Source organism: Bubalus bubalis, chromosome 10, assembly GCF_019923935.1.
Source record: "Bubalus bubalis isolate 160015118507 breed Murrah chromosome 10, NDDB_SH_1, whole genome shotgun sequence".
NCBI classification, from domain to species: domain Eukaryota; kingdom Metazoa; phylum Chordata; class Mammalia; order Artiodactyla; family Bovidae; genus Bubalus; species Bubalus bubalis.
Genome location: NC_059166.1, coordinates 42,384,259 through 42,397,133, shown reverse-complemented (window position 1 = coordinate 42,397,133; position 12,875 = coordinate 42,384,259).

Below are 12,875 nucleotides of genomic sequence, written 5' to 3'. Positions count from 1 at the left end.
CTGTCATCTTAAGTTTCTTGCTTTGGCAGAGTCTAATAGGCAAGAGGACAAAGGATTGTCTTCTGGGTATCCAGTTAGGTTACATTGTCAAGATGCTACTGTTATCTTTTATCTGAAGTAAATATGAAAGCTAATTTAAGGAAATAAACACATAGATTTTTCATTTGGAAATATTTCTAATTTCAAATATTTTAGGAAACGTATTTTTAAAAAAGGAAACCAAGGTGTTGTTAATAATGAAAGTTAACCCCTGAACTCTATACCTGGTTGTTGAGATAATAGATGCTTCATAAGGGTTTTCTACCTGGTCTGATCTTGTAAACAATTCACTGAAATATTAATAGATATTAAGGACAGGAAAGAAGGGGGAAAGAAAAGAAGTTTCCAAGTGCCCTCTGGCAAATGAGAATGGCTCGCTTGTACTTTGATGAGAAATAAGTCCAGCACCTATCAGGGAAAGGGTCACTTCAGAGACACAGAGAGTATGCAGCTGGTAAGATAGACTGATGGATGGGCAGAAAAAAAGTAATTCTTGTTTAGTTATTAAGTCATGTCTGACTCTTGTGGCCTCATGGACTGTAGCCCACCAGGCTCCTCTGTCCATGGGACTCTCCAGGCAAGAATACTGGAGTATGTTGCCATTTCTTTTTCAGAGGATCTTCCCGACCTAAGGATTGAACCCATGTCTTCTGCATTGGCAGGTGGATTTTTAAACGCTGAGCACCAGGGAATCCCAGAGAAAAGGTAGACAAGTCAGAAATATAATCCTTCAAGGAACCATCATCACCTGCTCCATAAAAAGCTGGGATTGAAACAGAGGATTGTTCTCTGGCAGGATCTCCCCTCCAGAATTAGAAATGAGCAGATGGTGAATGCTGGAGTCCCCTTTGGAGACAAGAACTTGAAACATAAATTGAGGGATGAGGAAGCTGGCAATTCCTGTCATGGGTAGTGAAAGGGGAATAAAAGTTTAACATAGATAACATGATATTTTTTACTGGATACTCCCATACTTTAAAGCTGCATTTTTTGACATTGTCTTGGCTGGGAAATTTATGAAGAAAAATAAAATCAGATCAGATCAGTCGCTCAGTCATGTCCGACTCTTTGCGACCCCATGAATCGCAGCACGCCAGGCCTCCCTGTCCATCACCAAGTCCCGGAGTTCACTCAGACTCACTGTCCATCGAGTCAGTGATGGCATCCAGCCATCTCATCCTCTGTCGTCCCCTTCTCCTCTTGCCCCCAATCTCTCCCAGCATCAGAGTCTTTTCCAATGAGTCAACTCTTCGCATGAGGTGGCCAAAGTACTGGAGTTTCAACTTTAGCATCATTCCTTCCAAAGAAATCCCAGGGCTGATCTCCTTCAGAATGGACTGGTTGGATCTCCTTGCAGTCCAAGGGACTCTTAAGAGTCTTCTCCAGTTCTATTTCCAGTTTTTTAAGGAATCTCCACACTGTTCTCCATAGTGGCTGTATTAGTTTGCATTCCTACCAACAGTGTAAGAGGGTTCCCTTTTCTCTACATCCTCTTCAGCATTTATTGTTTGTAGACTTTTGGATCGCAGCCATTCTGACTGGCCTGAAATGGTACCTCATAGTGGTTTTGATTTGCATTTCTCTGATAATGAGTGATGTTGAGCATCTTTTCATGTGTTTGTTAGCCATCTGTATGTCTTCTTTGGAGAAATGTCTATTTAGTCTTTTGGACTCTGTGGGAGAGGGAGAGGGTGGGATGATTTGGGAGAATGGCATTGAAATATGTATAATATCATATATGAAACGAGTCGCCAGTCCAGGTTCCATGCACGATACTGGATGCTTGGGGCTGGTGCACTGGGACGACCCAGAGGGATGGTATGGGGTGGGGGAGGAGGGAGGAGGGTTCAGGATGGGGAACACATATATACCTGTGGCAGATTCATTTTGATATATGGCAAAACCAATACAATAATGTAAAGTTAAATAAAATTAAATTAAAAAAAAAAAAGAGTCTTCTCCAACACCACAGTTCAAAAGCATCAATTCTTCGGTGCTCAGCCTTCTTCACAGTCCAACTCTCACATCTATACATGACTACAGGAAAAACCATAGCCTTGACTAGACAAACCTTTGTTGGCAAATAAAATAGTTTTGCCTATTTTTCTGAGAAATATTTGGCATTCTCAGAAGATTACTGTAATTTGAAGAGCTTATGCCTTATCTAAAAGCATTCCTAACAATAAGCATAGACATCACTTTGTTGACAAAGATCTGTCTAATCAAAGCTATGGTTTTTCCAGTATGTATGAATATGAGGGTTGGACCATAATGAAAGCTGAGTGCTGAAGAATAGATGTTTTCAAACTGTGGTGCTGGAGAAGACTCTTGAGAGTCCCTTGGACAGCAAGGAGATCAAACTAGTCAATACTAAAGGAAATCAACCCTGAATATTCATTGGAAGGACTGATGCTAAAGCTGAAGCTGCAATACTTTGGCCACTTGATGCAAAGAGCAGACTCATTAGAAAAGACCCTGATACTGGGAAAGATTGAAGGCAGGAGGAGAAGGGGATGACAGAGGATGAGATGGTTGTGTGGCGTCCCCAACTCAATGGACATGAGTTTAAGCAAACTTTGGGAGATGGTGAAGGACAGGGGAGCCTGGCCTGCTGCTGTCCATGGGGTCACAGAGAGTCAGACATGGCTGAGTGACTGAACCACAACAGCAAAGAACAAGGCTTGCCGCTCCTTTTTCCATTTTCCATTTTCCTTTGTCTTAGCAGTCATGAAAGAGAAAAGAGTCCCCTAGATTTTCATCTCTACTCTCCCCTCACCAAGTTCTCCTGATAGAGAATTTGTTAGTGGATGGAAGGGACCAGGTGGTCATGGCCAGAATGGGGTGGTCTGAGAGCCGTGGCCAGTTTACCTGGGACTTAGTGAGGATGGTGGGAAATACTTGGTCCCTGGGGCCCACCTGCTCTCAGTTTCTTTTGGACTCAGAGTGAGCTCTTGCAAAAAAAAATGGTGATGTAGAGACAGATTCAGTATGACTGGACTGGAGCACTAGCAGGTGGTGGACTTTGGAAAATTTGACAAGGAAAACAGAAGCATGGAATCTATATGTCCAACCCCAGTCTTGCTTCCTGGGGCCTGATTTGTCCCAGCTCGCCAAGGCTCTTGATCTTGCTCCTCCTCCTCCCCTTCCACCTTACCTACCCCTGAGATCTCCACCTGACTTGACACCTGCTGCCAAATTTAAGGCAGGAAGAATTTTGCAGTGTAAGCCCCCCTCTGTTTGGAGTAAGTATTCATCCAGGAGATGCTTCAGTATGGAACCACTCTCTCAAATCACTTGACTCCAGCACAGTGTTCCAAGTTAAATCTTTTCTCCCCTCTGATGCTCAAAGTCATTGATTCACATCCTTTTCCACTCAATTTGCTTAGATTCTAAATACCATTGTTTAAATTATCTGGTGTTTCAGTTCAGTTCAGTTCAGTCACTCAGTCGTGTCCGACTCTTTGCGACTCCATGAGTCGCAGCACGCCAGGCCTCCCTGTCCATCACCAACTTCCGGAGTTCACTCAGACTAACGTCCATCAAGTCAGTGATGCCATCCAGCCATCTCATTCTCTGTCGTCCCTTCTCCTCTTGCCCCCAATCCCTCCCAGCATCAGAGTCTTTTCCAATGAGTCAACTCTTCGCATGAGGTAGCCAAAGTACTGGAGCTTCAGCTTTAGCATCATTCCTTCCAAAGAAATCCCAGGACTGATCTCCTTCAGAATGGACTGGTTGGATCTCCTTGCAGTCCAAGGGACTCTCAAGAGTCTTCTCCAACACCATAGTTGAAGTCAGCACTCAGCTTTCTTCACAGTCCAACTCTCACATCCATACGTGACTACTGGAAAAACCATAGCCTTGACTAGATGGACCTTTGTTGGCAAAGTAATGTCGCTGCTTTTCAATATGCTATCTAGGTTGGTCATAACTTTCCTTCCAAGGAGGAAACGTCTTTTAATTTCATGGCCGCAGTCACCATCTGCAGTGATTTTGGAGCCCAAAAAAATAAAGTCTGACACTGTTTCCACTGTTTCCCCATCTATTTCCCATGAAGTGATGGGACCAGATGCCATGATCTTCGTTTTCTGAATGATGAGCTTTAAGCCAACTTTTTCACTCTCCTCTTTTACTTTCATCAAGAGGCTTTTTAGTTCCTCTTCACTTTCTGCCATAGGTGTGGTGTCATCTGCATATCTGAGGTTATGGATATTTCTCCTGGCAATCTTGATTCCAGCTTGTGCTTCTTCCAGCCCAGCGTTTCTCATGATGGACTCTGCATATAAGTTAAATAAGCAGGGTGACAATATACAGCTGTGACGTACTCCTTTTCCTATTTGGAACCAGTCTGTTGTTCCATGTCCAGTTCTAACTGTTGCTTCCAGACCTGCATACAGGTTTCTCAAGAGGCAGGTCAGGTGGTCTGGTATTCTCATCTCTTTCAGAGTTTTCCACAGTTTATTGTGATCCACACAGTCAAAGGCTATGGCATAGTCAATAAAGCAGAAATAGATGTTTTTCTGGAACTCTCTTGCTTTTTTCCATGATCCAGTGGATGTTGGCAATTTGATCTCTGGTTCCTCTGCCTTTTCTAAAACCAGCTTGAACATCTGGAAGTTCACTGTTCATGTATTGCTGAAGCCTGGCTTGGAGAATTTTGAGCATTACTTTACTGTGTGTGAGATGAGTGCAATTGTGTGGTAGTTTGAGCCTTCTTTGGCATTGCCTTTCTTTGGGATCGGAATGAAAACTGACCTTTTCCAGTCCTGTGGCCACTGCTGAGTTTTCCAAATTTGCTGGCATATTGAGTGCAGCACTTTCACAGCATTATCTAGTTTTCATCAAAAAAAAAAAAAAGAAAAACAATTAAGAGAATAATTTCATAAGGAAAACAATGTGAGAGACAGTCACCCTCTTCCCTAGACACTCAAAGCTCTGTCAGTGGAGTAAGTTCAGTCCTGGGCAGGCTATCCACTTAAACCTAATTCCTACACTCTTTCACATGAATACCTTCCCTAAGAATCATTATAACACTTCAATCTTGTCTTTATTTATGCCCTACTTATCCCTAAAAATAATGAATTTGTTCACACAAAAAATGACAAATAGAAAAAATTAACAAAATGGAAATGAAAATAAAGAACCCATGGATTACAAGCAACTGGGCAGATTTTTAAAACCCCTACCATCACTGAAAAGGAATATAATACCTAGCTTGAAATTTCCTGGCAGTCAAGACAAAGGAAGAAATATCTGGAAGGAAGAATACCAATTAATCGTGCGATAACACTTAGCTTTCTATCAAACTGAAAGAAACTTTTTATGTGGGCATTGTCCAAGAGGCAGAGCATGTTTCAGTGGATAATGTTCAGCACTAGAGTTTTAGAGACAGCGAAGAATAGGTTCTCACAAAGCCATTTCTGTAGTAACCTTTGGTAAAAGTACTACAGGGGGCACAGAGAAAAGAGCAGTTGTTTTGCCAGGGGTGGAAGCAGAGGAACTTTTGCCAAGGAGAATGCAACATTGGCATTGAGGGTGATGTTACCAGGTAGAAACAAAAGAATGGGGATTTTCTGAAAGCAAAGGCATACAGTCTATAAAGTTCTGAAAATCATTTGTATGTTCCATGAAGCATCAAAAGCCTAGTAGTGTTGGGACACATAAGGAACCTAAAGATATAGGGAAATATAGGATCAGGACACATATCTTGGGTCACCTGCCTTTGGTGGATATGGTATGTTTGCATGGACAATGCGCCAGTGGTGTCTGGATCTTCCAGCTCAATAAATGATTCCTTTATTGTTCCTAAGCCTTTGCTCAAGTCATAAGTCAGACCTGCAATGCTGCCCATGGAGAGCAGAAGATGTGGGTGAGTTTCTGTACACAGGTTCAGTGTAGCTGGTGGGAGGCAGAGGCTTTTTTGTTTGTATACCACAGCCTTTCAAACAAACTCCAGGTTTTCTTGGGTCTATCAAAAGGCTGATGGGGAGGGGGAGGGGGTCATCTGTTAATGAAACAAGGTTTCCTGTGGCCACAGGTAGTTAAAGGGAGTCAATCCTCAGTGGACCATAGAGATACCCAGGGACAGCATGACTCAAGGTACAATTTGTCTCAAAGTCATGTGCCTCTTAAGAGTCTGGAGACCAAGGATAAGAAGTTGGGGAGCACTTGGTTTGAAAGTCAGGCGATTGTGTTCCATGCGGAACATAGTTAGACCACCTTGAGTTAACGACTCCATGAGACTTACTAACAGGATGGAGACACAGCTCTATGTCTCCATCAGTGGGAAAGGGTCTACATTTATCTGGATCTGGATCTAGATCTCCTATGTCGTTCTGGATTTGCACAGAAATTATTAAGCATTTGAAAATCACATAGTAGACGAAACAGCAGATAGTTATTAAGCCTTCAAAATAGCACTTGCATCTAATTTTCCAGAAGCAAGGAATGGTGCAAGCTTGTGAGCCTAGTCAGGAGCGTGCCTGTGTGTGTCACCTCAGTCGTGTCGGACTCTTTGTGACCCCACAGACTGTAGCCCGATGGGCTCCCCATCCATGGGATTCTCCAGGCAAGAATACTGGAGGGGGTTGCCATGCCCTTCTCCAGGGGATCTTCCTGACCCAGGGATCCAACCTGCATCTCTTATGTCTCCTGCATTGGCAGGCAGGTTCTTTACCACTAGTGCCGCCTGGGAAGTCTAGCCACAAAGAAGGCAAACACATCACTCCCACGAAAATATTCTTGTGTTATGCTGAGCTTTAATCCTACTTTCCTTTTGAGGTTTTTCATTTTCAATGGGAAAATCTGGGGCTGGGTTTGAAAATTCTCTAACAGCATACAATCATCATCTAAAAAGGCTTGGCATTGTGACTTGTGAGTGACAGTTCTGACTATTTCTCCAAGGTAAAATTCCCACAAATCACTTATTGATGAATCCATTGCCCTGGATGGCAGTTACCATTATAAGATGTTACCAAGAGATATGCTAATTCCTCTCCAGATCATTACTGCTTTATGTACATTGCTAATCATGAGAGGGAGAGCTGTGTTCATTTCTAAGGTAAAAATAATCCGAAAGCTAGACGTATAATAATCCTTGCCCTGTAAATTCCATTCTAAGAGTCACTTGTGCTCAGGATAATACAGTTTGAAGATATATTCTAACCTGTCAAAGAAAGTCCCAAACCGCATGCATAAATATGAACTAGATATGATGAGCTGTTTCCTAAATATAAGTCAGGCATCTTTTGAAGCAGAGTGAACACCTTTGGTTCCCTGATGTTTGAATACATTGCAGCCTTAATTTAATGACTAGCATTTGAATAACCTGAAGAAATGACTGTAACCTCCAAGTTTATCTAAAGGATTGAGCAAAGCTTTGCAATAGGAAAACTCAGTCTGGTTGAAAATATCTGTCATTATAAAGAGTAACTCATACTTACTGCTATTTCTATTTGCTAAAATGAATGCAAATGTCTTTGTCTGTCTTTCAGCATACCTGGACTGAGGAAGTGGCTCTCTGCATCTTATTACTCAAGATGGTTTTCTTCAAAATTCTTCTTCATTATTCAGCATTGCTAAGAACTAAAACATGGCAACCAAGAAGCTCATTTCACAAAAAAATAAAAAAAGACTTACTTAGGATGGGAACTGTGAACCATTAACATATTAACATAATTTAGTTGGCAGTAGATTAGTGATTATTTTCACCAGTGGATTCTCAATCATTTTATGGTTTTTACTACCTTCTAAAGAGTTTTTTTCTCTGTGAAGGTGTCTTCAGAGAAGGGGTGCTTCTCAAAGACAGAGAAATTCCTTAGTCATCTGTATGTATTCTTGTCTCTACTTTCTCTGAACGACTTAATGTCTGGCAATGTAACAAGCAAATAATGCTCAATAGATGGTTATTGAACAAAATAATTAATAATTAAATATAAAATAGAGCTAGTTGATTCCAAAATTCAGGGGTGGAACTACAAGAGGGCTTTTTTCTTTTCATCATGGAAAAAAAATCACCTTTATTTTACATTCTTTTCATTGAAGCAAAATTATCCCCAGTATAAGGTTAGCAGTCATGAAAAGGAATGGATTATGATAAAGACCCCGTTTCAGCCATAGGTGGTCCATTCTATCACTCTCCAACTCTTCTGTGGTTCCTAAATATCTCTATTGCACACCATCACTTCCTTTGAAGATTTCCAAGAGAGCAAGAACTCTATTCAGTAGGTTGCTTTGTACTTTAATCTGTAAGCTTTGCCTCTGGAAGTTTTACTTTTCTTACACAGAAAATCACAGCCATTTTAAAAATCACAGAGACACAGCCAACAAGGGCTTTGATCATGATTACTTTTCCTACGATTGTTACAATGAAAGGAAATACAAAAATTTCACTGGGGCATTTCAGTGCGCATCCCATAGTCCAAGGTATCCAAGGTGAGCTTGGCATTGGCTGCCTTGTTGGTACCTGAACTATTTTGGCACATTTTTCAGTGAACTTCCTCTGCTGTTAAAACACCAGTCACACATTGCTTGCCCAACTGTGGTAGAACAAGACACATTTGTAGGTAGGATGGTTTCAATCTGGAAGTGCCAAAAAACTCAACATGTTTAAACAATGAGGAAATATGTTGGCACTGGCTGGAATACAGAAGTCCACAGATAGGGTAACTTGAGAAATAGTATAATTTAGTGGATCCAATTTCTTTGGCCTTAGGGTTTTGTCTCTGAATATTCTGTATGTTGTTAAATGCCCCATCCTTGAGATGAAATCAAAGTGGCTGCATCACTTCTGGACCTTAAATCTATGCAGGGTAATTTGTTGTTGTTCAGTCTCTCAGTCATGTCTGACTCTTTGTGACTCCATGGACTGCAGCACACTTGGTTTCCCTGTCCTTCACCATCTCCCGGAGCTTGCTCAAACTCATGTCCATTGAGTCAGTGATGCCATTCAACCATTGTGTCCTCTGTCACTCTCTTCTCCTCCTGCTCTCAATCTTTCCCAGCATCAGGGTCTTTTCCAGTGAATCAGCTCTTCACATCAAGTGACCAAATTATTGGAGCTTCAGCTTCAGCATCAGTCCTTCCAATGAATATTCAAGGTTGATTTCCTTTAAGATTGATTAGGGTTGATCTCCTTGCAGTCCAAGGGACTCTCAAGAGTCTTCTCCAACACCACAGTTCAAAAGCATCAATTCTCCAGCTCTCAGACTTCTTTATAGTCCAACTTTCACATCCATACATGACTACTGGAAAAACCATAGCTTTGACTAGAGGGACCTTTGTTGGCAAAGTGATGTGTCTGCTTTTTAATATCTGTCTAGGTTTGCCATAACTTTTCTTCCAAGGAGCAAGCATCTTTTAATTTCATGGCTTCATTCACTGTCTGCAGTGATTTTGGGGCCCAAGAAAATAGTCTGTCGTTGTTTCCATTATTCCCCATCTATTTGCCATGAAGTGATGGGGACTGCTCTATTACCACTTTGCCAACAGTATGAAAAGGCAGAGTAGTAATAGAGGAACAAAAATCTGTCTTTCCTGTGTTCTCTCTTAAGATAGAAAAGATATTTTCCAGAAGCTTTGCAAACATCATCTCACTGTCACATGTCCAATCTTGAACCAATCTCTTACTCAGGAATTATGCCATCACACTCTGAAACTGACATCATCCCCTGAGTCACATGACTTCTATACAAAGTAGGGGCATGAAACAGGCATCAAGGAGAAAACTATCATTGTCAACCACATCATCATTGTGCCAGGACTATATATAACAACTGTTAAGATAACTCTGAAGCTTTTAGCTAAAGATGACATTTCTTTCTTTAGAAACTTTTCCAAAATAACAAAAAGGATATGAGTATGGGGGCAACAATCCCATATCACATACTATGAAATATCTTCAAAATATTATAAAATCAGGATCAAAATAAATAAGGAGCTTGAGAGATAACACAGACTTTCTCAGGTCACTGGCAAAATACATATGAACTAAAAATGTGTCACTTTGGAAAGCCTCATCCAAGGATTTTGTAATCACAAGAGCAAGATTTGGAAGCTAGGGATTGACTACCAAAAAAGCAGGTAATATGATTGACAGAGATCAAGAGATGTAAGAGCCAAAGTGCCCAGGTGAGGGGATCCAATATACACATGAAACAGAACATATAACACAGGCAAAAGCACTCAAGTACAATAGAAGAAAATTCTTCTGGAGAAATTGACAGAATTGAATCTACAGGTTGAAAGAAAAACCTCAACCCAGAAAAAATAATACAGAATAATCAATACCAAGTTGTACCCTGATAAGATTACTAATTTTCATGAATAACAACATATGTATACCTATGGCTGATTCATGTTGATATATGGCAGAAACCAACACAACATTGTAAAGCAATTATCTTAAAATAAAATAAATTATCCTCCAATTAAAAATAAATAAATTTTTAAAATTACAAAAAGAACAACAAAACTAATGTTAAATTTATCCCAAGTAGAAAAATAAGTTTCCAGAAGCAGCAATAATCCAGTTGATGGAAATTACCTGGTGGTCTAGTGGTAAAGACTCCTTGATTTCACTGCAGGGGACATGGTTTCGATCCAGGTTGGGGAATAAAGATTCTGCATGATGTGCAGCATGGTCAAAAATAAATAAATATTTAAATCATCATCTGATCTGTAAAAATCCTCTAAATAATTAAGAAATAATCCACTTGACCCCAGAGGCTTATCTTCAGTAACAATGTGTCATAAATAGCAAACCAGCATCTGCAAACTTCAAAGGGAGATAAAGGATATTTAAGAATTGAAGGAGGTTAAGAGGAAATGGGGATTTTCTTTGGATTGAATGTGGTCAGGAAGCAGGAAGTAGGAGTAATTTGAGAACTGGGTACCTAATAATTGTTAAAAGTGAGAAAAAATGAAGCAAAGCTAACATCGTGATTGGTTACGTGTTGACAATCACTCATGCTTTACAGAATAAGGGGATGTTTGATCATTTTTGTGATTTGGACAATGTTCATGTTTTTGTCTGAAGATGGTTTTCTATGAAGTTGTTTATACTGAATGCCATAGCCTAGTTGTAAATATCAGGCCAGCTCCTGGGGTTTGGGAGCTGCCACCTCCCACTCTATTGTCTGTAGTTGAAAGTTGTGTTGTGAATATGAATATTGTATAATGTCTTGGAAATTCTGGTATTCCTTAGAAACTTGTAAGTAAAATCACTAACTTACAAATCTGACTCTAAGATTTTATTATGCTGTATGTCTGCTGTTCTAACTTGGTGAGTGTGGGATTTGTGCTGCCCTAGTTACAAAAATTGTAATAGTAGTAATAATGACAGCTACCATTTATTGTGTCTAATATGTGCCAGACAGCATATTAAGTGATCTATACTTGAGTCTCTTTTACTTCTCTTAAAACCCAGTGAGTTAGGTCTAATTATAGATAATTATAAGCTTGGAAAGTGTACGTAACTTCCCCAAGGTCACACAAAAAATAAGTGGCAGAAACACAATACCTTTCCATGTCTCTCTAACCTCAAATCCCATGTCATTTCTGTTGATAAATGTTAATAAGGTTTCAGAAGCCTGCTATTTTCTATTATCAAAACAGAACAGGAAATGCTAAAGGCAACAGCAGCAGCAGTGGAAATAATAATATAGGAAGTAAATTTTTGTAAAACACTTTGAGACAGCCTCCTTCCCCAAGATAAATTTTTTAAATCTCAAATTTATTGGAATACCTGATATTTCCATAATGACTTTCTTTCATTATCTTTTTCTTTCAGCTGATCCCAAATAATTGCTTTAGAATAACTTCTTTTCTAGATTTCTTGTCCCACTGGTGGGTAAAATTTAGGAAATAAATTTCTCCCAAGCACAGTGAGGAACCCATCCACAGATGATCACAAAGAAGATCCTGACCTCCATAACTCAGACAGCCTTCCTCTGCCAGACCCTTTTGGTAATGGACGGAGAAACTGGGATATCAAGACAAAATAATGTGATGTTTTTGGCTGACAATTCTTTTAGAAGATTTTTCTTTTTTGAGTTGTCCTTAAACTAGAGCATTGCATGAAAGATGCCATCAGCTCAGTAACATTTCCCAAGAATTAGGTCACCAAGAAGTTTTATCTTTTATAAAAGTTTACCCACATGCCCTTGAAGGGTCATGACTGCTAAGTGATGGATTCGTGGTTAAAACTGCCACAATTTCTCATACTATCTCCCCTGCATTATATGTCTCTTTCTCACACTACTTTCCCGGGTTGATCATGTCTGATTGTCCTCTAGGATGTTGACAAAACGGCAAAGGATAGAAAGGGGTTTAGGAGTTACAATAAAAGGAGAAGGGCTTCCCAGGTGGCTCAGTTGTAAAGAATCTGCTTGCCTATGCAAGAGACACAGGAGAGGTGAGTTCAATCCCTGGGTCAGGAAGCTCCCCTTGAGGAGAGCATGGCAACACACTCCAGTATTCTTGCCTGGAGAATCCCACAGGCAGAGGAGCCTGACCGGCTACAGTCCATGCAGTCTCAAATAGTCGGACATGACTGAGCATGCATGTACCCTGCACTATAAACAGGGAACATGGTTTTGGAGACCCCAGCCTTGCTGGTGTCTGTTTTGACCTCAGGGAAACCCATCATTTCCAGGAGAAGGTGCTCTAGCCTGCAGAAAAGGAGATGATTGACTCCAGACAATGCCTGACTGAGCATTTTGGTTTGAACAAAGCAGAATAAAGAAAAAGAATGGGAAATGAGCTGCTCAAGGCACTGGGTGACCCAATCAATGGGAACAAATAATTATTTTAATTTATTTAATTGATGAATAGAATTAATA